Source organism: Rhinolophus sinicus, chromosome X, assembly GCF_036562045.2.
Source record: "Rhinolophus sinicus isolate RSC01 chromosome X, ASM3656204v1, whole genome shotgun sequence".
In the NCBI taxonomy this organism is placed as follows: domain Eukaryota; kingdom Metazoa; phylum Chordata; class Mammalia; order Chiroptera; family Rhinolophidae; genus Rhinolophus; species Rhinolophus sinicus.
Genome location: NC_133768.1, coordinates 106501783 through 106523980, shown reverse-complemented (window position 1 = coordinate 106523980; position 22198 = coordinate 106501783). Strand labels below are relative to the sequence as shown.

General features: G+C 36.2%; 1 long non-coding RNA gene across 1 annotated transcript; it reads left to right on the top strand.

Annotated features, from left to right (window-relative positions):
* Positions 1-2074: 2074 nt before the first annotated feature.
* On the top strand, positions 2075-16537 carry LOC141569545 (uncharacterized). The gene is made up of 5 exons (XR_012493262.1): positions 2075-2262; positions 11029-11184; positions 12639-12714; positions 16154-16320; positions 16446-16537. It is a non-coding gene; the product is annotated as an uncharacterized LOC141569545 (long non-coding RNA).
* Positions 16538-22198: the final 5661 nt, after the last annotated feature.

The following is a 22198-nucleotide window of genomic DNA, read 5'->3' as shown; positions in this document are numbered from 1 at the left end:
AACCCTGCTTAAGAACAGGAAAAAAAAGACATAAGTGGAAAAAGGTTATGTAGTTTGCCAAAAGTGGTCCAGCGAGCAAATGGACTTTTACAGCAGGATGAACTGTCATTAAGCCAGTATCTCCAGTTCTGTATTATATCTATAATATAATAGATGTATTTCTTACATCATATTTTCTCAAATCCCACATTAGATTAAATATATAAAAAGAAAATAGATATATTTCAGTTTCCTATTTGAAACTCATTGCTTTCTTTCCATCCTCACTGTATATGTTACCAGAATTTTCATGCTGAGAATAACATTATTTGTTGAGGAAAGATTTACAAACTACTGCAAAACCATTGAGCACTTTTCATGCATCCCTGTGGTCTCAATCTTATTTAGATGTGTGTAGGGAACATAGAAGCAAGAGTTGTTTGTACCCCTATTATTTCAGGTACATGTGGGAAAATAATGGGCTTTGTGCATGTGAATCCCACATACAATTTTGAAAACTTACTCCCATGTCCATATTTCACCAGAACTAAAATGAGATGCCCAAGGTACATCTTTGTAGTTCTTTAACACCTGGTCAGTTCTTGGGCTGCCTCTTATTTCAATAAAATCCTTGGAATATTTCCAATTGTAGTCACATCAATTCCCAGCATCCTTGTAAAAACTGACTTCTAAGAATACGATCTAAAGATTAAAATGAAAAGTGATAGGTAAGCAAAACATTACAGTCGTGGTTGGAGGCAAGCATTTGTGGCATCTCAAAGTAGTCTATTGTTCTAATCACAGTGTAGCCATTTGTTTCATTTCTCTTTTCCTGTGAGGAAATACACTCCAACCCATTTATCAGTGGTCATGCCAGGTGACTTACTATGCTAGGGACTGGGAAAACACACGGATAAGATGTGATCCTTGACCTTGAGGAACTCCTAAGAGGAGAGAGCCATTTATGGAAGCTCTTACAAGGATAACTATGATCAGAGCTATAATGGAGGTATAAAACAAGTTATATGGAAGCATAAAGAAGCAAGATATGACAAGAGGTCATGAGCTAGCTTTTGAAGTCTAGTAGGATTTCGATATCATAGTGGAAATGAGCATTCATGGTTAAGAGAACGGTAAAAATCAAATGAGACTATTCCATGCAGAAATGTGGAGGCAAAGAAAATTGGGCACAAGAGTATGAGATGGTGCAAGGGATACAGAGTGACTGAAGGGATGGAAGAGGAGAGAGAACCAAATAGGTATGCAGTGGCTGAAGAGTGGAGGGCTTAAACACCTTACTAATGCATTTGAACTCTATCTTCTATATCAATTGCCTCCATATTCTTTTTTAAAACAGCTGTATTAAAGCATAATTGTTACACAAAAAACCTGCACATATTGAATATGTATAATTTGATGAGTTTGGACATATACTCTTTTCTTGGAATATAAAGCGGTTTATAAAATTGTGTTTTTAATGTGTACAGATAAGAGAGGTTTTACAAGCACCATATTTATATTGTGTTGACCAAAAGAAAAAGAAAAATCACATGGTGATGTCAATATTACAAACATCCATCTTTGAAATGTTCTTTCATTAGCATAAGTTCCTGTCAAAAGGCCTTCACTTTTTACTTATAATTAAAATGCTAATATGTCACCTTTACTTTGGAGAGTCAGATAGGCCAGGGAAGGAATACTGTCAGTTCTGGCAGTTTGTTGTCTTTACTTGTGCTTGAGTCATCCCTACTCTCTGAAATCTGTTCTTTATTTCCATTAATATCTTTAAGCCACTGTCCACTTAGTGACAATTTAATTATTAATTACATTTTCAGATTATTTTATCTAATGGGGCATGAGTAAGAAGTGATGTGTCACACTGTGCTCAAAGCAAATCAAAGAGTAAAGGTTGTGGAACTTCCACTCTTCCCTCAGGATACCTTACCTTCCATAAGTAGACAAAATGAAGGTGTCTCTATGTTAGTTTAGTGGTAATGAATATATTAAATATAAATAATGCTTACTTTTCTTTAAATAAAATTAATGTTATGCATGTATATCAATGTTCTAATATTTTCTTCTATTACAGCCCTTGTGCTAATGAAGATATACCATTTAATCTATCATAGCCCCACACTTGAAAATCCTTGGTGAAGGTTAAGATCCACAAAACGGACACACAGGATTTACCAAGGCAGAGATATCACCATCTTCTGAAGAAGTTGCTGCAGTGTCTTGGAGGTGACAGAAAAAAAGGACAAATTGCTAACCCCCATCGAAATCGTGAGTGCAGGCTTTCCTGAACTTACGGTATGTTGTTCAGGGAAGCCAAAGTACCTGTGATTGTGTGTCAGTCAGAAGGCTGAATTTATGAGGAAAAGTTGTAGGCCACACAAATTTGCAAAATGACCCAAGTCGAAATAGCATGATGTGTGAAGCGAGTCTTTGTGGGAGTGAAGGGATAAGCTTCTGATGGTGTTTGACCAAGTATTTGGCAATAATGGTATTTTGCCAGTGGATAGAGAAAACAAGGTTTCTTCCTGCCCTCAAGGTACTCATACTTTTATGGGGCTTACAGACGCATACAGATCATTACAAATATTGTGTTGTGAGTGGCACTCACCTCTAACTAGTGTGGAAGTGATTTCAGATAAGTCTTGACAGAGGAAGCGATGGGGATCTCAAAAGACAATAGAAACTTACACGGTAGAAATGGAGCAGGCAGTGTCCTGGTTATAGAAGAGGGAAGACGTAATGAAAGACATGGTTGTGTTGAAACCATTAAAAGAACATGGCATGTTCAGCAAATGGTGATAAGTCTGGTATGGTTGAAATATAAGTGTATTTGTATAAAACAAGTATGGATACACGTGACTAGAAAGATTGGGACTAGACTGTGGAGAGCCTTCTAGATCAAACTAAGGAATCAAGACCCTAGAGTTACTCTGCCTTATTCTACAGGCCTTGGTATGACTTATAACAGGTGCCTAGTATATACATTATAACCAATAATGTTCTTTATCAAATGGCATCTCTGCCTTTAATTAGCATTATAATTATGCTTGACAATCTCTTTAGCCCTTGAGTCTGGATTCTGCTTCCTTTATTCATAAACACTAGCTAAATGGTCTGTGAGAATATATAGAACTAAAGTTCAGTTCCATCAGCCTCCTCAACCATCACTCTTAGATTTTCACGTAGGAATTTCTATATGGACATTCCGATACCAGCATTTCACTGAATCTCATCTGGCCTTGACGCCTTCTCAGCAGCAAAGTATAAAGAACAGGCATTGGCCCTGACATTCCTTTCACTGACTAGCAGTGGTAAAGAACCTCAAAATTTGAGTCTCATTTTCTGTGCTTGCATAATTGGTGTAATATACCTACTTGACAGTAGTGTTGTAGCTATTGAGCTAAGTGAATGTTAATTCCCAGAGGCCACCACCCAGTTTTATGGACACTGTTCTGTGGCCTGTTTGGTCGCTTCCTCTTGGCTGGTGCAGCCATCACGTGCCTAGTTCAGTACTCATTCCACGTCTCAGCAAGCAGACTTTGCATCAAAGTTGCATACTGTACTCGTATTCACTGCCTATTACATTTCTTTCCAACTTTCAATGGTTTCCCTTTGTTTGAAAGCTTCCTTTGTCATCTTTTCAAGGGGGGAACTACAGATAAATCCATACAATGTGAGTTATACCCCTGACCACAACTGATTAGACCAAATATAAGGACTGTGTTTCCCCAAAAATAAGCCCCAGTTAAGATCGTCAGCCAGATGGATACATTTAGTACATTATGACGATGTTCCAGAAGAAAATGACATGCCTGTATTTGAATAAGTATAGATTATTGTACAGGAAAAAATTAGACATCCCCTGAAATTATGCCCTAATGTGCCTTTTGGAGCAAAAATTAATATAAGACCCATTCTTATTTTCAGGGAAATATGGTATAAGACCCGGTCTTATTTTCAGGGAAACATGGTAGTTAGCCAAACATATTGTGAATTTTGAATTCGTCTCTCTCGAGTAGGTGGACTAGTGATGTGAAAATTTGGGAGTAGCCTATGACCATGTTTTATGTCTAGTGTCTTCAAAAGCACAAATGACCTGCCTATAGCCAGAATAAAATATATCTGTACCTATTAATGTAATCTCTTATTGGTTCTATATCTAAAGATATAGAGGAGCCAGGCATAGAGATAGGAGTGGAAAGAAGATTTTGCAAGTGTAATGGACATTTCAGTCTCTAGTTTTAGTTCTTGAAACTCAGCTGTATTCCTGCACCTTGAGATAGGATTCATCCAGTATACTCATATTCAATCTCCCTATTTAGCTTAATGTCAAGTATCTATTTGCAACATAAAAATACCTTAATGGTACAAATTATGTTTACATTTGTTATCAGGGACTCAAACTAAATCGCTACTTTTTTATACAGGGTCCTGTACCCAAGACACAGGGTTTCACTTAATATTAACAATTTATAATAGCAATATTTTTCATATACGTGTTCATTGTTCCTCCAAATTCCAAACATTAATTGCTTTGTGTATACCCAAGTCAGATGTTGTAATTGAATAGCCATAGACTCAGTTTTTAAGCTATGGTCACGTAAAACCGATTTTGTTCATGTTACAATGAGTTAAATCATTTCTTTTGATTAATAGGAGTAATGTTCTTTTAGGAGGGAATTCTAGTATATCCACATTTCTGAGACCCAGTGTTCTCAAAAAAACATTTCTGAATGTAATTTTGGGGCTTTGAAATTCTGGCTTTAATAGCATCATGGCAAGGCTAAAAACAGAGAAATCCATAATATGCTTGACAACCCTTTAAGAAAGATACTAGCAATGTTTTATGTTAAACTTCTGGCGTCAGCACAGAAGCACTTCGACCAAAGTGTGGTGTTGTGAAAAGGCTACTCCTGCTCCTTCTTTCCAGATCATAAATCGAGTTAAAATTTTAATATGCAGAAACCCCCAAAAACAATAAAGAATAATGATATTTTGAAGTCTAGAATAAATATCAAACTGTATTCACTTTTTTTTGAAAAGAAAGAAAGAACGCTTTATAACTACATCATCTGAGACCTATCAGTTCACTGTCATAGATCCCACTTGATTTTTCTGGCTTTCAATGTTTTTCCCATCTATCACCTTGATTCTGGCAAGTTTGTATCCTACTGCGTAGACTTCAATTGCCCACAGATCTATAAACTTGCAATGTCATTAAGCAGCAAGTGAAACTGTTTCCTTGTGATGGCCGACAGAAGGGAGAAAAAAGAAAAACAACTGAGCTCTGGCCACTGCAGGCAGGAACGGGCTTTATATTACACATACGTGTATATAGGGAGACCCCTTCCCAACCGTGATGAATTTGGTTTGAGGATCACAACCCTTCTTCCTTTCAAGAACACCACAAGCTCATTTCCAAGTGTCTTATAGAACAATTTGCCCTCTTTTTATTGTACCTCAATTTGAGTTCTCAAAGAATATGTCATTTTATTTTAAGGCCATGTTAAAATTGTCTAAAACAGATTTTTTCAACAGGATTATTAGGAACAGTTGTTGCTTAATTTGAGTAACTATTAATTGAAACTGTAGGGGATAGATGAGTATTTGTATTTTTTTCTCAAGCAGTTGAGTTCAATAGAGATGGAGGGAAGGAATAAGGGAACAGGAATAGTAAGAGTGGGATAGTAATTATATAATTAGCATGTTAGGAAATAACTATGGTGTGGAGAATGATGGCTAGGATTGTCATGGCATATAGGAAGTCACAAAAGTTGATAGGGTATGACGGATGTTGCAGATAGAATGGAGTGAGCAAAGGTGGAAAATCAGAATGTCATGGAGTGTTTACTATTTGGGCTACTATAACAAAATACCACAGACTGGGTGGCTTGTAAATAGCAGAAATTTATTCTCACAGTTCTGGAGGCTGGAGGTTTGAAGTCACAGTGCCCAGTTGGTCAGGTTCTAGTGAGGGCCCTCTTTCGGGTCACAGACTGACCTAAGTCCCATCACCTTTGGGGTTAGAATTTCCACATGGGAATTTGGGGGGGGGACACACAAAAATTCCAACCATAACATGGTTGGAATAGCAACAAAATCTGCGTATCTAGTTTGTGTATAAGGCATAACAAGGAGATGGAGCTGGTGGTCTAAAGCAGGAGTGACAGCAGCACACAAGGATGGATTAGAAAACACTGATTACATACGATGCTGCTTGTCAGACTCAAAGTCACACAGACTTTGGTGCTCAGTAAACTAGCTTATAGATGCTCCTGGAATATCAGTGTCATCAGGAAATCTTAGAGGCGTCCCCATTGCATTTTTCCGTTTAGACAAGTCTCCAGGAGATACCACAAATCATCCCGGGGAGTCAGTGCGTAACACAACATTGGGTGTCCAAAATGCAGCAACAGTTAAGTACCTCTTGTTTCTCTGGTGAAAGATGGGGACCCAGTTGATCAGCATTGCGTTCTTCCTGGGATTCAAATAGGCCTGGGAACAGGTAGAAGGCTGGTAAGGATACAGGGTCTATTTGTGGGCTAGAGTGAGTCACCTGCAGGGGGAGGGGGAGGGAACTCATTTAGAATGAAGGGGACGGCAGGTCCTCAAGGTTTCACTTCATTATTCCTTAGTCATCAGAGAGAGGGATGCTTCTGAGCATAGTTTAGTCTGTTTCTCACGAGCCAGCTTTAGATGTTTTATATGGCCAACCTCCTAGTGAGAGAGGGGGCTAATTTAAATCTCTGTGACGTGTTACAGTGGGCAAGGTCGAACTGCTGTGGGATATTGTGACTCAAAATGGAGAGAAAAGACATTAGCTCTAGGGTGGTTACCAACCATGAGACAGAGGAAGGAACAAGAATCAATTGTCACATGTTGTGATCTAATTACAGAACTGTACAAAGCTAAATAATGCCCTAATGTTTTGCAGCAGCTTCTGAAACCTCTAATCTGTGTTTAAGTTTATACAATGAAACTATTGCTAGCTGTCATGGTATTTCAAATGAGGGTCAATGGACTCCTGGTAGTCCAGACACAATTCTTTTTCTTTCTTTTTTTTTTTAATTTCAGGTGAACAGAAGAACAAAATGTTTAGACATTTACACCCGTCAGAAAGTGATAACCCCAACAAGTCTACTACCCATCTGACACCCTACCTAGCTATTCTAATACGATTCATTATATTCTCTATGCTGTACTTTACATCCTGTGACTATATACCATATATACATATTATATTACATATAATATATATATATAATCTTAATTATAGTTGACATTCAGTATTATTTTATATTATTTTCAGGTGTACAGCACAGTGGTTAGTCATTTATATAATTTATGCAGTGGTTCCCCCCATAAGTCTGGTACCCATCTGACACTAAACATAGTTTGTAAAACATTACTGACTATATTCCCCATACTGTATTTCATATCCCTGTGACTATTTTGTGACTACCAACTTGTACTTCCTAATCCCTTCACCTTTCTCACCCATCCCCCAACCTCCCTCCCATCTATCAAATATCAGTTTGTTCTCTGTATCTCTGAGTCTGTTTGTTTTGTTTGCTTGTTTATTCTGTTGTTTAGATTCCATATATAAGTGAGATCATATGGTATTTGTCTTTCTCGGTCTGACTTATTTCACTCAGCAAAATACCCTCTAGGTCCATCCATGTTGTTGCAAATGATAAGATTTCATTCTTTTTTAAGGCAGAGTAATAGTCCATTGTATAAATGTACAACTTTTTTTTTTATCCAGTCATCTATTGATGGGCATTTTGGTTGTTTCCACATCTTGGCTATTGTAAATAGCGCTGCACTGAACATAGGGGTGCATATATTTTTTTTAAATTAGTATTTTGGATTTCTTTGGCTAAACACCCAGGAGTGGAATTGCTGGGTCATAAGGTAGTTCTACTTTTAATTTTTTGAGAAACCTCCATACTGTTTTCCATAGTGGCTGCACCAATTTGCAATCCCACCAACAGTGCACAAAGTTCCCTTTTCTCCACATCCTCGCTAACATTTGTTGATTTATTGATGGTAGCGATTCTGACAGGTGTGAGGTGATTTCTCATTATGGTTTTAATGTGCATTTCTCTGGTAATTGGTAATTTTGAGCATCTTTGCATATGTCTGTTGGCCCTCTGTATGTCCTCTTTGGAGAAATGTCTATTCAGGTCCTCTGCCCATTTTTTAATTGAACTGTTTGGTTTTTTTGGTGTTGAGTTGTATGAGTTATCAATTTTAGATATTAACCCCTTTTCAGCTGTAGCATTGGCAAAAATCTTCTCCCATTTCGTAAGATGCCTGTTCCTTTTGTTGATGGTTTCCCAAAGCCCTATTCTGGTGGGTCTGTAAGTTTTCCATAAAACCTTCTTAATTGTGGCTTTTCCCCTTTGGAGTGATCTGCAAAAATAATGCAATCATAGTCTAGATCAACTGGAAGAAATCCTCTGGAGCTAAGCCCCGTCGTGTAATTTTATTAACTATATTTTAATTGTGGACTAATGGAAAAGGGGAGGTAGATTAAGTATCCAAATAATGTATTTGCCAAGTATAAGGCCAATGATTATGTCCCAGTCTAAATGAAAATTTCACAGTAGTTTGAATGGAGAAAGGTAGTAAAAAAAATTGAGTTACCACAAACACAAAGTGATAGAGGCCTGTTAACTAGTTCGATGACCCCTCACAGTAGTCATTACTACATTCATATTGTGAGGAGCAACCTATGTGTTGGAAAACATCATCCTTCATATGAAACTAATATTGTAACTTTGAATTGTATTGGCTATTTGAATATGGTTTTAAGAGCTGTGAGGATAAGAAGTTTATTCTTAGCTTTATGATTGTGCATATTTAGCCAATAAAATGTCAAACCTGGGGTCTTGAGGCAATGTTTTCCTTACAGGAAGGTTCATATATTGTTCAAATTTGGGGAAAAGCAAAAAACAAGCACTGCTCTTCTGAGAAAGGCACGGTTTTAAGTATTTCAGAACAGCCTAAGACAGTGCCTTGGTGTAAGTAAACCCAGAGTAACACTAGTCAAACTTTATGCCACCTAATTCAACAGTTAAAATGAAGAAAACGCTTTGAGATGTGTGAGCCAAGCCAACTACTTCTTAATTATAGTGAACTGAAGAATTCCTATTAGGCCAATTGTTAATGTTTTTTAAATTTCTCCTTGAATCATAGCTAGATATAACAAATATCTGTGAGGACCGTATAATAAATATGCTGTCAAATTTAGAAGGTAAAGGAAGTATTGTTTTGTAGGACAAAAATGAGTCTCAGAGGCCTTACGTTGTCCAGGGTCACATAGGAAGAAGTATGGTGATGCTTGGTTATAAGCTTTCCACCCATCACTCCAGCTCCTTCTGCTCACATACTTCCTTCTGTCCAAAAATTCATTTAGCATAGGCAAACAAGTGGAACTTGGTCCAGGATCTTTTATATATAGCAAAGAATATAACCTCTTCTTTAATCAGACACCACTGACCCACCCACCACAGAACTTGAGCTTTGAGTCTTTCTTGGTTTTCAAATAGGTTCACATTTATCCTGCCCTTTTTCTTGCTTTCATGATTAATAACACGTTTCTAATACTATATGGGCATTCAAAATACACCCCTTCTGACTTTAAACAGGCACTCTTATATGAGATCATTTTAGTTGTCACAAAGAAAATTGCCACAACAGAACATCTGTGATAATGAGAATGCAAGTTAAAATCATTTACTCAAACAAGTCAGCCTTCTTTTGAGTCTAGGGACCTTTGAAAAAGAGGGTTTACTTGAGTAACAAGATACCAGACTTTTTCAAGATAGTAACAGAAGTTTCTAAAGATGGTCAAACAACTTTTGTAATATCCTTGCTTTTTTCCCCTTGTTCATTGATTGAAATAATTTATATAACAATGTCAACAAATCTGACAAGTTTAATTGGAAATTGCAATCAAACTTTTGCCTAATATAGCTAAGAGTCAAGCACAAGAAAATACTCTAGGTTTTCAAACATTTACAGAACATCTTATCAAAATTTCCTTTTCTCCTATTACATTTTAATTATCATCACCCTTGATCTTAGGCCTAGTTTAGTTCAGTGCATGAAAATCCTAAAGCAGAAGAACCCAAACTTGGGATTTTCAGCAGTTAAAAATTTTTGATGTCATTTACTTTTATCTATTACTTGCATTTTAAGATGTCAATGTCTTATATCATGAATGATGCATTTTTACCCTTCATAATATAAAATACATTTGGCTTTTTATAGACAAAGATTTTCTGAAATTGAAATGAGTAGAGGCTTGTAATACATATTTCCCTACATTTAAAAAGAAAATGCTTTAAACATATTGAATGAATTTTTAATATTCACATTTCTATTTAAGTGTATGGAGTCAGTACAGGAACAGAGTATTGTTAATTAAAATAATGTTTTAAAAGGGAAAACAAAGATAGAGGTATCTTTTACCAAAATTAAACACTTTCAAATATATCTCTGACATCATTTACTGAAATGATAACATTGTGTAGGGAAAGGGGACAAACCAGGTTGTTACCAATTTCATTTTAGTGAACTCGTAAATTTTAAGTGAGCCATAGAACTTGAACCGCATTACTTTGTAAATCACTTTGAGCTGCACTTTTCACTGTTTTTTATCTATAGGGGATTTGGCAGCCTCCAATTTTTACCTCTTCTCCAGTATGAGGTAGGGTGAGGGTAGATAAGCATTCTCACACTTTCCTACAGGAATGGAAATTGACACAACCTTTTGGAGGACAACTTGGAAATACTTTCTGCAACACGGTAAAAAATGTATATATGACCACACTTTCCTACATATTCTGAACCCTTAAGTCCTCTTAGTAGTGACAGCATCTGGGGACGTATACTAAACTTGCCCATTCAAAGTAACTGAACATATCGCAAGGTTTACAAACGGTTTCAGATGAACTCAGGTTCTTTGTAGTTAAACGGTCAAACTTTCCAAGTTCATTTGCTTTCCTCCTCTTCCCATTTCTACAGACGGCATCTGGACAGAGAGAAAATTTAGATACCATTATGGAAGCCGGGGAGGGCTATCTGGACCAAGAATTATCTTTCTCTCTGAACACCTACTGACCTCTGCTTTGGGGATGTGGCCCAATGTTCTTCCTTCATCTGCTGTTGAAGTGTCTCCAGGTAATATAACTTAGAGTTTCTTGGTGGTACAGAAATGTATAGGGATTTCTAGGACCATCAGCTGATTCTTCCTGCTTACTCTTTCTGCTTACTCGGCTTCCCATCTTTGTTCTTATTTATTGGGCTAAATCATCTAATACTCCATCTAGATTTCAGCTTTGGGATACCCGCCCTGAAACGTCTAGAATATATACTTATGCCCTTTGGCATCCTGACCCCCAGAGAACCATACTCCCTTATTCTTACATCCCTTCTACGCTCTCTGCAGGGTCTCATGGGATCCTCTGGACCTCTTGCATGTCTGGTAAAAATTGTGGGAAAATAGAGGGGCCCTTCTCTTTTATTAAATACATGAAATCACCATTTCTGCTCTGTTACAACCACCCCAGGTTTGTATTCGGACACTATTTTTTTATAGAGTTCCATGGGAGAAATGTTTAAAGACACCCTATGTTTTTAGCTTTCCCCTCTCTTTTAAAAATTATTATTAATACGACTCGGTGCCCCTCTATTGACCCCACCCTCTTCTATTTGAACACAGGGCCAGGGTTTAGGGGATGGGGGGTGCAGAACAGTATTTCAATAATGCAGACATTATCATTAACATAGTTTCATCCCCTTTGGGTCTTTTCATGTTCCTCCCAGCATTAGAAAGTTGTTGTTTTTTTTCCCCTCATTCCTGTCCATCAGGAACTTACCTTCATCGATAGTCTGTCTTTTTCACACTGCAGATTCTAGTAAATGTCTATGCTCAGATCGAAGCTTGGTTCTTCATATGTAGAAGAAGGCTTTTAAATTTCAAAAATCTATTTCTGTCTCAAAAACATCATGGTTAAAAGAATATTATCAACATTGATCCATAAAGACATATGTGCTCCAATGTTCATTGCAGCTTTAGTTATGGTGGCCAAGACATGGAAACAACCAAAGTGTCCTTCGATAGGTGACTGGATAAAGAAGTTGTGGTATATATACACAATGGAATACTATTTGGCCATAAGAAAAGATGAAATCGTACCATTTGCGACAACATGGATGGATCTTGAAATTATAATGCTAAGTGAAATAAGTCAGATAGAAAAAGTAGAGAACCATATGATTTCACTGATATGTGGTATATAAACCAAAAACAACAAAATAACAAGACAAACAAATGAAGAAACAAAAACTCATAGACACAGACAATAGTTTAGTGGTTACCAGAGGGTAAGGGGGAAGAAGGGTTATAGAAAAGGGTAAACGGGGTCAAATGTATGGTGATGGAAGGAGAACTGACCCTGGGTGGTGAACACACAATGTGATGTGTTACAGAATTGTACATCTGAAATCGCTGTAACTTTACTAATAATTGTTACCCCAATAAACTTTAAAAATAAAAGAGTATTGTCTCCATTTGCATCCAGTAAAATCAAAATTTTAACCACTAACTGAACAATGTGTGTGTTTTTTTCAAGGTAGTGTCTAACATCCATCCGAAGTGCTGAGGAACCTCAAATCTAAAAGACCTTCAGGAAATGCAATACTTCAAAGGTAATATTTTAAAAAATATCATCAAAGTTGCATTACTAAACTATAAAAATCTATTCATAACCTCATCTCAGTATACCCACAAAAGCATCTATATGTACATGCAAAAGGATGTTATTGCAGCATTCATTTTGATAACTAAATATTGGAATCAACCAAAATAGCCAGAAACTGGTGAGTAGTACCATATCCATAGAATGCAATAATAATATACAGTATTGAGAAAGAATGTAGATATGTAAGTAGTCATGGGCAAAAATAGCCAAGAGTGTTAATTTAAGAGCAATTGCCATAAAATGTGTATACAGTAGTCCTCCCTTATCCATGGTTTTGCTTTCTGTGGTTTCAGTCACCTGTACTCAGCTGAGGTGCGCAAATACTAAATGGAAAATTCCAGAAATAAGCAATTCATAAGTTTTAAATAGCATGCCATGCTGAATAGTGTGATGAAATCTCGGGGTCCCTCTCCACCCCGCCTGAATCATCACTTTGTCTGGCGTCTCCTTGCTGTACATACTCCCCGCCCATTATCATTTAGTAGCTGTCTGGATTATCAGAGACCACATTCACATAACTTTTATCATAATATATTGTTATAGTTGTTCTATTTTTATTATTGTTAATCACTTACTGTGCCTAATTTATAAATTAAACTTTATTATATTACATGTATGTATGGGACAAAAGAAACATAGAACATATATAGGGTTTGTGTGTGTGTGTATATGTATATATAGGGTTCATTACTATCCACGGTTTTAGGCATCCACTGGGGGTCTTGGAACTTATTCTCTATGGGTAAGTGGGGGACTACTGTATATGTACCAAACTGGGTTTTTTGGGGGGATGGTATTATCAGTGATTTTCAGTTTCCCAATAGTATCATACTTAGGTGAAATCCTAGTGGCATTCTTATTAAATCTAGGAAGAGAATGATAGGCATGTCATTACTATTATTATATCATTCTGAAAGATATACAAGAAATGCAACCGAATTAGAAGGCAGAACAGAATTATTAGAAGGATAGAAAATAATGTTTGATTAGCAGACACGCTGTTAAAACTAAAAAGAATTCAATAAAATGGTTAGTTATAATCCAAGAATATAAAAATTGATAGCTACCCTATAAAACAACATACAATTACAAAATAAATAAGCCACTCAGAATATTGACAGAATATACAAACTACTGAGGAATAAAATTAAGAGAAAATATGAAGGTTGAGAAAATAAAATATTTTGAGAACTATGAATACATGAAGATAAGCCATAAAACATTCTCTATTACTAGATGATCATTTGTTAGACTGAAAAGATGTCATTAAATAAGTTGATTCACGATTGTATTGTTTCCAATAAATATACTTCTAAGCAATATCAGAGTGACGTATATGAACATAGGAAAAATAAAATCAACCTCAAGAGCAAGTCAGTAATTCGTCCGTTTGATAAACAAGGTCCTTATAGATGTGGTCCTATCTAACTTAATTCACCTCCCTTCCTCAGGCACAGTTATGTTCATTATGGTATAACAAAAAAACAATTTATCCAAAGCTATGTAATGCCTAGTATATATCAGGAACATAAATGATAAAGTTTTGTGGATGGCTAGTTCTCTGGTAAGCACTTTATATGCATTATCTTATTTGATCTACACAATAATCCTATAAAGAATAATATTAATTATTAGGACACAGATTTTAAAACGGGCCTAAATCCACACTACTGCTAAGCAGGGAAGCTAGATTTTAAATTTATCTGTGTCTGATTTCAAAGCTTTAAGTATCAACCACTATTTTATATTCCTTTTTTAAATAGCAGAAAACTAAATATGGCCTTCAATATTCATATAATTCAGAAAATCACGGTATAGCAATGTGATTATTATACAACCTTTAAAATAGGGTTGAAAACATTTATGCTGTGTGAAAATGCTTCTGATGTTGAGTGATTAAAATAAGGGAAGAACTACATGTTACAGGAAGCTATTGCTACAATTATGTTCGCAAACTCATCCTAGAAAAAGTGCTACATACCTCATTGCTGAATATCACTATGGTCACCTTTAAAGTACTCCCCTTGGGAAGCTATGCACTGATGCCAGCACCTAGTCCACCCTTCAAAGCAATTTTGGAACTCTTTTTCTGGGATAACTAACCATCAGAGCTGTCATCGTATTACCCTTGATGTCCTGAATATCATCAAAATGTCTTCCTTTCAATATTTCCATTATCTTCAAGTAAAAAAAGAAGTCATGGGGGCCAGATCAGGTGAGTAGGGAGGGTGTTCCAATACAGTTATGTGTTTACTGGCTAAAAACTCCCTCACAGACAGTGCCGTGTGAGCTGGTGCATTGTCGTGATGCAAGAGCCATGAATTGTTGGTGAAAAGTTCAGGTCATCTAACTTTTTCACACAGCCTTTTCAGTACTTCCAAATAGGAATCTTGGTTAACTGTTTGTCCAGTTGGTACAAATTCTCAATGAATAATCCCTCTGATATAAAAAAAAGGTGAGCAACATCGTTGCAGTGAGTTTGTGAACTTAGTTGTCACACCTCATATGTCTACAAGTAACTATTCTCCAAGTCAATAAAATTTCTCCTATTTTTACTATGACCACGCATTTATTTTAAAAATAATATTCATTATTAACACAAATTACATAAAAATATATACCCAAATTAGCATTTTCATGTAAGAAAACTGTAAAACATGAAGTACAATTTTTAAAAAATAAAGGATGCCAGAATTTCCACTTCTGTCCATGAAGTGCTGATTGCTACAGGAATTGCCCTTCAGCAGCTATAACTAGGAAACAAGACATATATATGTGTGTGTGTGTGTATATATATATGTGTATATATATATATATATACATATATATATATACATGTATATATATATATATATATACATATATATATATACATACATATATATATATATATATATATATATATATATATATACACATATATATATATATATGAAACAATGGTTTTAAGACATGGCACAACAGGTAGTGCAGGGCTGTGATCTCTGAGAAAGGGAAATCAAACAAGATGAGCCCTATTTCCTAATGGCATGTTCAAATCGAGGTCACAGTGCAGAAGAGGAAAAACAAGCAGAGTCCTGTGGCTTTACTGAGTTGAAGAGACAGCGATCAGAGATTCAGGAGTCCAAGGTGGCTAGAATTATAGGTAGAGTATTGGAGAAAATGAGCTGTACAGAAAGAAAACCCTACAGCTCAGAAGAGACCGCTTGAGATTATGGGTAAGTACTAAACTGCACCTGTGTTGGTCGAAAATTTACAAGGCTAGAGAAAGTAATACCAGAAAAGGCTGTATTGTGTGGTTATCACAGAACTGCCGATCAGATGGCAGTGGGTCAGACTCTACCTACTTGGCCTTGGGTAAAACATTTCTCCTCTCTGTTCCTCAGATTATTATTTTTTCTTCGTAAAGCGAGGAAGAAAATAATTGCATCGCTCTCAAAAGATTGGGAAAGTTTATTGAACACTGTTGTTTCTCATTGGGTTCTCTGATTGAATGTAAACTCCAGAAGGCAAGAACTTTTTTTTCACCTCTGTATTCACTGGCATAAAGCAGGTGAGCAGTAAATGGTTATTGAATTAATAAACTAGGGTATTTAAAACGCTTTAAATAATGTCTAGCATTGGGCTCAATGAATATTCTCTAACAGAAAAGACAAATAGCATCAAATATTTTTTCAGGTCCGTTGAATGGAAACAGCCTCTGCAATAGAACCCATGAGTTTCCAGAGTTTGGGACCATCTTACTACTTCAAGGTAAAGATGAATATGTGTGGGGGACTAAAAAAGTAATACATATGTAATAATACGTATAACATATGCGGCTTACATTATGTATATATGAATGCAGAAATATAATATAGGAAAGCAGTTTTGCCTTTTCATCTTCTGCCTCCACGGACCAGAATTAGTTGGTAAAACTTGGGGAAGCCACATCAGAAAATAAAAAAAGAGGGTTAATCAAGGACAGATTTCTTTGAAGGTGCTTCTCTGTAAGTATTTTCAAGTGTAAAATTATATGGAGAAATGGTTGGTATTTCTTTTTTAGTAAATCTACCCTGAAATGCTATAAGTAGTACTTTTACTGTTTTTTAGGCCTCACTTGTTTTTTTCTATCATGATAATATAATATATCTGGTTATCACCAAAGCTGCTCACAGGTTGTTTCAGTCACATCCAGCCTCTCTGTCTCTCCTACAGAGCAGGATGGGATTCTGCACGGCATGCAGATATGGCCACAAATAGAAAGACTGAGGGGTGGTGACTTATGGGTCACTCCTGACATCTGTTAATAATCGTGCACTGCCCATTGTCTTCTCCTGGCGAAAGCCTCAGTTTTTGTTCTGTAAATACAGAAACTGGTTCCATCAAAATCAGGGAGATTTTATGGCATTTACAATCAATACCAGTTGTAAGAATTGAATCAGTCAAGACGCTTACAATCAATACCAGTTGTAAGAATTGAATCAGTCAAGACTCTATGTCAACCATCAAGCTGAAAGCAATACAACAAAGACACAACATGTCTTAATCTCTGATGTGAAAGCTGTCAGTAAGAACAGGTACATGGCATCCAGCTCTCGATATACTGCATTTTCACCTCTCTTTGTCTTTGAGGCCCGTTCTTGTTCCTCCTCCCCACTCCTGTAAATTCAGTTCTACGCCCCCCACAGGACAGTCAGGTAGTACTGTATTCACCTACCACTGTCCTGACCCCAGTTCTCCACTATTCAGAATCAGACACATGACTATTCCTAATTGGCAGACCTCAAAAAACCAAACCAAACAACCCAAAATCTTGCATTATAGTTATATAGCACTTCATTAATGTTTTTGTCACTGGTATTGGCATCTTTGTTTAATACATGAACCAAATAGACCAATGACGTACTAACTATAGTTTGTCAGAGTGTAAATTCATTAAACACATTTTTGTTGTGATGGTATTTCCTAAGGAGCAATTCTAACTATATAGACATAATCATATTTGAGGAATCAGCACAAAACTTTGATATTAATGTATGGATGAATGAAAAATATATTGTCTCAAAATAATCCAATAAGGGGGCACACATGAAACAAGATTGGTCATGAAGCTGCAAGAATGGCTTATGGGGGTTTATTAAACTAGTTTCACTCTTGTATATACATCTTTGATCATTTTCATGACAAAGTGTTTTAAAATAAAACAGAACGGTCATGTGGGATACAAAGGAAGACAAATGTTTATGAAGAAGTGAAAACATGTATTAAGTACAATTTTAAATTTAGGTGAAATCCCAACAAAATATAGACTAGGTTACAATTCTAGTTAACAATAATCATGTGTTTAAAGGAAGCTTAGACTTTTCTTGTCCAGAATGGATCATCCTCTAAATTTTCAGAAAAATACTTGAATTTTCTCTTTCAAGGTTAGAAAGTAGAAGTATACTTAGGCAGTATTTTCATATAGTAAGGTCCTATACTTGAACATTATTTTCAAAGAACGGCCTTAATGTTTTACCCAAATAATATATACATATTTTAAATGATCAAATAGTACTAGAATGCATAAAACAAAAACTTAATCATTTTCTATCCCACCACGTCTCCCTCTATAATCCCACACACCAGACCCAAGTACCATTCATTGACTCATTTTGCTCTTTTATCTGATAGTCACCTCATTCCGGCTCTAAACAATATACTTGTACATTTTCTACTGCCATATTATGAACGACCAAATTTACCTCCCTTAATGCCTCGCACCCCCATTTATCACCTATATCCTTGCCATTCTCCCAAGATAGTGAATTCCAAATTTCTAATGAAATGATTGTTTGCGTGTGACTTGCTTATTTCCCACTCCTGTTGTTTCCTTCTCAGTGGATGCAGCCCCATTTGGGTTACTCTTGGCTTTTGTTTCCTGCTATTTTATTCATTTCACAGCAGGAGAGGTGATTTATTAGACAGATCAATTCAGAAAAATAAAGAGCATCTTGTACTGGGCTCTGCCTTTCGCGCTCTTCAGATTGCGCTGCCTACAGGAAGCATTGTGTCCAAATGCTCCTTCAGGGTACACTTTGCTCCTTCTAGGGGGGAGAGACGTTTCCTTATCCAATTTTGCTATGAGTCGGTGGGACAAGCTAGGGATTTGTTAGGAGGCCTGTTTTCTCTTACACTACGCTCTATCCTCCACTTTTATAAGTAATGACAGTGATATTCTGGCCTCCAATCTGCTGCTCTTCACTTCTCAATTTGCTCAGATTCCAGGTACGAAAAAGAAGGAACTATTTATTGGACTTCCTTAGAGACACCAATAATATGTATATATTTTTAATTATCACCCCATAAAATTTCTTCACTGCAGAACCAGCGGTTTACTAGGACTATGTTTCCTCTTTTACACTATTTTCCATTTTTCCTAGGGGTAACAATTTCTGTCTTCATTTTTTTCTTATTCATGTGCATTTTCTCTCTTTACGCAGCTTCAAATATCTGGATTTCTCTTCCACAAGATAAATTTCATCTAGTAAGTTTTCATCCCTTTTATTTTTCTAGAGTCTTCTGTTGCGGGCCTTATAGTCTCTTCTTCCTGGTTCCTCTCTAGGCCTATTGCATACCATGTTTCTCCAAAAATAAGACCTAGCCGGACCATCAGCTCTAATGCATCTTTTGGAGCAAAAATTAATACTGGGTCTTATTTTACTATAAGACCAGGTCATATATAAGACCAGGTCTTATATTAATTTTTGCTCCAAAAGATTCATTAGAGCTGATGGTCTGGCTAGGTCTTATTTTCAGGGAAACAGGGTAGCTGTCATCCTGGCACTTTCTTTTGGGTCTCTTCAGTGTGAATTCATTGTTTCTTGGATCACATTTCTCCCTCGTTCTTGGTATATCCTTTTCTTTGGTGGAGTACATTCTTAAATAACTTCCTAAAAATAATACCTAGGAGGCAAAGTTTTTCAGACTTCAAATATTGAAAATACATTTACTGTATCATGTTTTTCAAGTAGGCTAGAATGACGATAGAACTTTACGTGAGAAATTATTTTCCTTAATCATGTTGAAAGTGTGTAGTCTGTATGATTTTCCATTGTTGCTGTTGATAAATCCAACAGCAGATTCCTCATCCTTTCATGTTCCCTGTTTCTCTCCACTTGATACTGCAGTAGATGTTGTTGCCTATCCAACATCCATTCACCCCAAATTTGTCCAGGTATTTACCCCATCACCAGTTTCATAAGAGTATCTTGAGTAGTTTCAGACAATCAGTAGATGGTATTCTTTTATCTGCCAATATTGGCCCAGAAATGAGCATGTGATATTAATTACCCCATCAACCTGCAGGAAAAGACTTACAGCATATTGGTGGAGAGGGTTCTTACTCTTCTTATGAATGTGAACTATGAAATTTGTAGTTTTTTTTTGCTACTCTCAACTATTTTGTGAACATTAAGGAAACCAGATTTAGGGAGAACCAGAGGAAGAAAGAAGAGGCAGATAGAACTGGAATCGTTGATGATGTCAACTGAGCGTCTGATGCAACCCTTACTGAAACCAACCCTACTTCTACACTATCTTTTATTTAGTAAGATAATTAATTTGCTTTTTATTTAAGGAGATTAGAGTGAGAATTTTCTTTATTTTCCCCCCTCCAGCCCAAAGCATTCTGACTGCTAGAAGAAGCTTTTACTTTTTTCTCTTTATCCCTAGCATCCTGAAATTTCTTGATGATGTCTCACAGTTTCTGTCGTTTTCCTTCCTTTTGCTGGACATGGGGTGGCCCTGTTCAACATAGAAATTCATATTTTTCAGGTGTGGAGATACATGATTGTATTCTTGATCATTGCCTTCCCCCCCCCATTTCTCATTCTTGACTATCAACATCAATAGGGGCACAGAGTCAGAAGAACCTTCTACAATAAGAATTAAGTGACTCCTAGAAGATTCATGGATCAACTACAGGTGGATTTTTATCCCCCTTGAAATTGTGTGCAAAATACTGTATTTATGTATGTATTCTCCATTTTTCCAGAGAGAATCTAAAGCTATTTTCTATTTTATTGTCCCCAGAGGATCTAGTCCTTGAGGGTGACAGGACCATTAGCTTGTACGAGAGCACAATTGCAAACTACTGACTGGTTAAATATTAGAAGAAGGGACCAACAGATATGGAGAAGGAAACAGTTTCTGATAGTTACTCCTGACAGTCTATGTGACATGAATGGCTGTGGGATTTACTTCATTCAACAAAGAAACAGGAGACGTAAAGGTATGAGGTATTCGACTGATTTGAATGGCCAAAGCAAAATATTTGATTTGTTAGTCCAATGAATGGACAGCTTTGTGGCTATAAGCTGAATATTCTTCACAAAATAAGATTTAACTTTAAAGAAAGAAATGGAAAAATCCTCAGTGATAGAATTAAATTCATAATGCATGCCAAAGTCTCATCTAAGGCTTTATTATACTGTGAGATGTGTCTTATGATAAATAATATTCTATGGATGGCTATGTATTTACTTGAGATTTTAATGAAAAAAAAAAGAAAATGAAACTGTTTTAATGGAAAATCTTTGCAATTAGTTTCCAAAATAGCTTCTTAAATTGCTCAGTTTCGAGAATAGTTTTGGCAAGGCGATGTATTATAGTAAGCACAATAGTTCTAAAAGATCCTTAAAATCTTTCACTTTTTTAACATTTAAAATTGCTATTAAGTTAATGCTATTAAGTTAATGTTGGCATAATTTCAAATAAACCATCTTTTTAAAATAGTTTATACATTTTTTCTTATAAACTTGTTTCATTAAAATGCCATGCTAATGGGCCTGCAGCTGGTTTCCTATTGGAACTGCTTTAACGAGCTCTATAGTCATTCCCAGAACCACAGAATTATAATTTTCATAGGAAGTAACTTGCTCCATCAATTATCCTCTTACCTGTATGTTCAGTCTCTCTTCTCCTATCCTGGCAGCCTTTCATTCCCTTGGAAACATATTCAGATCTATACCACTAGAGGAAATCCTTCTAAATTCTACTTCTTCCTCCAGCCACTGCACATTCCCTTTCTTTGACTCATACTCAAGATATGTGAAAAGTATTCTTCTGAATGTCAGTCATAAATAAGTGGAGAGAAGAAGGTGGTGGAAGGCACAGCATTGCAACCTGGACTGAAACTTCAGGATCTAAGAGCAGGAGCAAGTAGGAGGGTGGAATGAGTCTATAGTAGGAGTTAACCGTTGTTAAGAGAATGAGGCTCTCAGGGTTATATAGACCTGTTTTCAAATTTCTACTTTGTCGCTTGATGGCCTGTGACACTGGAAAAGTGATTTAACCTATACATGCCTCCCTTTCCTTATGTGAAAATGAAGTAAAAATGGTATCTACGCCATGATGTGAGAAACATGATTAAGTTCAATAATCTAAGAAGAGCTTAATAAATATTTGTT